Source organism: Crocuta crocuta, unplaced genomic scaffold (genome assembly GCF_008692635.1).
Source record: "Crocuta crocuta isolate KB4526 unplaced genomic scaffold, BGI_CrCroc_1.0 scaffold253, whole genome shotgun sequence".
NCBI lineage: Eukaryota > Metazoa > Chordata > Mammalia > Carnivora > Hyaenidae > Crocuta > Crocuta crocuta.
The window spans coordinates 2,469,072-2,474,641 of NW_027529451.1; the positions used below are offsets into that span (position 1 = coordinate 2,469,072).

The 5,570-nt window shown below is 42.4% G+C and overlaps 1 pseudogene; it reads right to left on the reverse strand.

Annotated features, from left to right (window-relative positions):
- Positions 1–2,713, reverse strand: part of LOC144228826 (exosome complex component RRP45-like) — a 36,079-nt pseudogene extending 33,366 nt beyond the window's left edge.
- Positions 2,714–5,570: the final 2,857 nt, after the last annotated feature.

The window sequence follows — 5,570 nt, forward strand, 5'->3', positions numbered from 1 at the left end:
GATAATACCTACCAGCCTGGTACATTAAAACTACTTGTAATTGTAAAATATTCTTCATAGTCCCCATACTCTGGAGTCTACAACTGTGGCTCTTGGCCACAGCTAACTTTTTATGGGAGTATATTAATGTCATTTAAAATGCTACTTAGAGCAGTAACACTTTGACCTATGTGCTCATCAGAATTCATAAACTAAATAAGGTCAGGCGGGGCCACTAGCTGGATGACACTTCCCAAGAATAGCCAAAGCCTCTAAAAATATATGGGCTCTAGCAGTAGGCAGGAGCTTTTTCTACACGTAATTTTGAGTGGGACTGTGACCTTCAGAGGATGGTGAAAGAGTGAAACTCCCTAGGGGAGAAGTACAGAGAATTTTGAGTCTGTTGATGGGTGGGTGCCATTCGTTACTACTTTCATGGAATTCTTCACTTCTGGCCTGACCTTCATAATCTAGACCATTCAGATAATAGATACAAGGCATGTGCGTGCGTGTGTGTGCGCGCATGTGCGCATACGTGTGGATGTGGAAGAGACATATCCTGAGCCAGGAAATGGGTACAGCAACTATACACACACACAGGCATAAATGTGGTACACATCATTCCCAGACTCTTAATGATAAATTTCCAAATAATCATTAGTCATCAAAGTATCACTAATAAACTGCCAAAATGTGGCTCAAAATTTCATTCCGTACTAAGAACATACAGGCGTAATTTCTTCCTGGAGAATTGGTATAAAGTACCCTGACTCTGGTCCATTTGTGCAACTTCTGTTACTAAAGACGTGATCAGAAGGTGACAGTTTAGTAAGGTTGGATTGGAAAGTCATGCCTTAAATTTCTGTGGACGTTGGGTTGATATCAAACAGTATACCTGTAACTAAACAATGTGAAAGTCTTCTAACTTGTTTTCATAAGTGGCTGCTACCATAGTTTTTAAAGACTCTTCTATTTTACAACACTCGGGCAAGCATATATTAACTATTCACTGTGATCTGGGCACAGGCCTGGGCACTGAGGGTACAAGAAAGCACTTTCTAGAAAGAACTCCAGGGAGCTTAGGGTCTAATGGAGGAGCCTGCAAATTCCAATTTTCTTTTTATGCTCAAAATATTTTCATTGCCCAAGAGGAAAGTGCTAATCATTGCTACTGGTTTGCTTTGAGGAGGTGACTCTAATCCTGAGAAGAGTGAAGAATAAGTCAGATACTGGAATAATTCAAGAGCAGGAAGTCACAGTTTGGCCATGATGAACCCTAGTTGTTTTATCTGTCTCATCGAAATCTGGATAACTTTTCCTGAGCCAGAATTAGGATGACCCAAAGAGGGCACTCACCCGGTATGCAGTTTAAGGTAGTGCCAAAAAATTCAGTGATCATGCTAATATTTTAATGCACCACCCAAAAAAAGAAAAAGCTTTAAGAAAATTAAAACCAATGCAGGGGTGTCTGGGTGGCTCAGTAGGTTGAGTCTGACTCTTTGAGTTCGGCTCAGGTCGTGATCCCAGGGTTGTGGGATCGAGCCCCATGTCAGACTCTGTGTCCAGACTCAGCATGGACCTGCTTAGGATTCGTTCTCTCTCTATTCTCTCTCCTCCTCTGCCCCTCTCCCCCACTCATGCTTCCTCTGTCTCTGAAACAAATAATAAAAAATCAATGCAAAAAATCTATGAGGAAAAAATAGATGTTTATCTGTTGAACCAGGACTAGTTCCTTTGACTGTGTCTCCTGCCCATGCTACTCCCAAAGCACTCTGTTCATTCCTCATCTCCCAACAGGTTTTATTGTGTGTCGGGGTCACTTGCTTCCATGTCTCATTGACCGCGCGGGTGACATCTTGCCATGAGGGGCAAGGTCATGTCTGTTTTGGTATTCCTCACTTTACCCAATGTTGTACGTAGCAGCTACTCACTAAGTGCTTGTTGCATCAGAGAGCTGGGCAAATTAGAGCTCCAAACCTGTTGACGTTTACTGAGGCTTCTGAAGACAATTTTTCTGTAAAGAGATCACGACAAGATTGTGGAGAATCCACACTACATGAAAGCCTTTTCAGTATGAGGCTTTATCTTTTCGTGCTTTTCACTTTTATTGTATTCATTCTGAATTGCTGTGTTCTATGATCCTGCTGATTTTTGAAGAGCCAGCTATGTTGGGGCGCTCAATTAGAGATACCTTGTTTTTCCCTCGTACGAGATTTTGAGTTGTTTGAACATCATTTTGTGCTAATGAGCATCTCTGCTAGGATGCCCCACAGACACATGAAATTATTTTATCCCAAACTGCATTCATTCTTCCTCGAAACCTGTTGTTCCTTCTTTGTTCTCTGTCCTGATGGAAAGCACCATCATTTGCTTAGTTTCCAAAACCAGAATTCTCCACCAGTCCTTGATCCTTTGCTCCCCTTTAATGCCCTGTGTCCAATCCATGTCTTATTCTACCCATGCTACCTTATTAATATCCTTGGGATTAATCATGGCCATGGACCAAAGTCTCAGGCTCTCTCAGTGGGACCACAGCAATCGTCTCTTGTCTAGTTTTCAAGACTCTAGCCTTTGCCACCAGTCCAGTATCCACACAGCTGCCAACGTTGACTTTGTAAGATGCAAACTGATAAACATCACCCTCCTACTTTAAAACCACTAATGACTCACTGGTCGTTACCTTCAGGAGAGCAGACTCAGTCTTCATAACCTTGTATTCAAGGTCCTTCTCCATCTAGTTCCTTCCTGGCCAGTCTCATCTGGCCCCGTCCTCTGTGTGTTTGCTGTGTGGAAGGCCCTTCCTCGGGTTCAGTTGTTACCCTTCCCCCACCATCCCTTGGCTGGGTTTAGGTCTTCACCTTCTGTGCTTCCATAATATTGGACACATACTTCCAACAAAGCATGGTAAACCCTTATGGGTTGCCTTTTCCTCCATCAGGATGTGAACTTTTTTGGGGGGTGGGATTTATGTGGCATGAGTATATCTCTTGGTTTTGTGTCCCAGCATCCAGGGTCGGACCTCACACGTAGCAATCATTCATGAATCTCGCCCCATTCATTCAACCACTTGTTAAAATATATTCTCACATCTGTCCTCCTCCCATTGGTTCTCAGAGCCATCTTCTAGTTTAGGTTCTAGCAGTCTCTTCCCTCTACATGTTTTATATTCAATCTAACCTGGACTAGTGTGACTTCACAAATATATCTATTTTCCCTCATCTCTATCTGCTGGAATCCTTTTTGTATCTTTCAGTATTCATCTTCCATAGCGTCTGCTCCATCAGGAATTTTCTGCTTTTCTGAACGTGAAAATAAGCGCTCCTTTCTTTGAGCAGTTCTCTCCTCCCACCCCCCACCCCCCAACACAAATACACTTTATTTGCATCGCATTGCTATAGTTCCTGTAACATTGGGTGTTCCCTCCTACGACTGTGAGCAGAGACTGTTCTTCCCTCGCTGTGTTCCCCCACAAGTCTAGCTCAGTGCTTTGGTCGTAGAAGGGGCTCAGAATTGAATTGGAACTGAACTGAATTGAATAAACTATCCATTTATGAAATAATTTGCTTTAGAGTTGCCAGAATTAAATGGCTGCTCCAGTGGCAATATTACTCTAACTCACTAATATCATTTGATCCACTGAGGAGCTAGTTAATTAAGTAGGTGGATTAAAAATATAATCTGCTAGAGGAATAATGTTTTGGCAGGGACCCATACATTGTGGGGTTTTTTTTAAGCATTATGATCTCTCAGCTATAATTTCTCTCGCTTCCACCCAAAATAGCAACAGGACCCTCTGCACATGACTGTTGATGCCTGGTTTAGGAATACAAGACCATACACCTGTGAGCCAGATGTGCCCCGCAGCAGCCCGCAAGCTACCCCAGTCCATCTGCAAAGCAGTACCCCATGCTGGCTCCTTTCTATAGGAAAGGGGACATTGGTCCCCAGCCTTTTCACATGATAGGTTCCCTGGTGTTCTCCTGTTTTCCTTAACTTAAAACCCCCTTCATTGAATTTCAATGTCTTGGGTGACCTTTGGCAACACAAGAGGCCTTCGTCCATTTGCTTATCAGTGAGTCTGCTTTTTCTCTGCATGTTTCATTTTTGCCTGGTGATTTTTTGACACGTTGCGCCCCTCGTGAGAATGCTATTGGGTCTTCTGTCGCCGAACCAGCCACCTCAGCATTAGTGGTAGTTAATAGCTGATCAAATCCTTAGGGTTTCCACGCAAGGCCTTGAGAGTGTCATCTGATATCGAATGTTGCTTTAACTGGAATGAATGGGATTCAGTAACAAATGGGTCTCAATTGATGGGCACTGGAGACAGGATGGCTTTGTGATCTTCTTTGTGTCTGTAAGAATGCCTCTGCAACCGATCCGGCCCATTTCTATGCCAATGTGCTAATAGTTGTGGAATCTCATTCATCTCAACGGAGGCCAGTTAGCTCCGGAATCCCATCTGTTTGAGTGGATGCAGTAAAATGTCATGGAAATGTGGCCATTCATTCACATCACCAGTGAGAGCTTTCTCACTATTAATTTCCCTTCATTTTAAGTGACTCCAATCACACAGATTCTTCTACCAATTGAAAAAAAAAATGTTTAAAGTGTTCGCTTAATTTTTTATTTTGATTTGTAAGTGCTTGTCCACAAGAGAGAATTAAAGTTATGAAAATATGCACAGTCTATATGGACATGCTGCCATCCTGACAACAGATTCACAAAACTGCTTCAGCCAGATTTTTCGAGTCCCTCTTAGCATAAGATGCCCAAGGCTGTGTTTTGGCCCAGAGGAATTTTTAGGCTGATTTTTTTTTTTTTTCTCCTGAAAATAGAGTTTAAGCAGTAGGGAAACAGGATGAGTGTTAACGAGAACAGGGGTAAAAGAGGTGCTGTCTCTTACAGATTGCTGGGATGACACAATAGTTAAGAATGTGGCAGGTCTTCTAGTTATACTCCTGGCTAGCTGGCCTGCACAAATACTGGAGCCATTCTGGCTAGAAATTGTGACAGGCGCTTGTAAAATCACAGTCCGTAGCCAGGATGACCATTTTCATATATTTGTCATTCCCTTAAGAACTAGAACTGTCCTACATTGATTTTTAAGCCAAGAAATTTAACTTCTAAAAGAGAAGATGTGTGTGTGTGTGTGTGTGTGTGTGTGTGTGTGTTTAAATATACATCTGATGTAAGTAGAGGGATGGATAAAGAATATAGGAGATAACGGGGCGCCTGGGTGGCTTAGTCGGTTGAGCGTCCGACTTTCGCTTAGGTCATGATCTCGCGGTTCGTGGGTTCGAGNGTATTATTTGTGAAAAATACATATGGGGGAAGAGCTTTGTGTTTTCCCAGCTACCAGTGAACAAACATTTAAAGAAATTGGGCATCTTCACGGACTCCGCAATATTGAGAATAATGAACGAGTGCTTCTTACATGTGAGACACAGTTCTGAGCATTGTATATATGTTAACTCCCTTGATTTTTGTCACAAAATCATGAGCTACTGTTAGCATTTCCATTTTCATCAATCAGGAAAGTGAGACCCATTGAAATTGAGACTTCATCCTTTGCCTCCAACGTTAGTCTTATT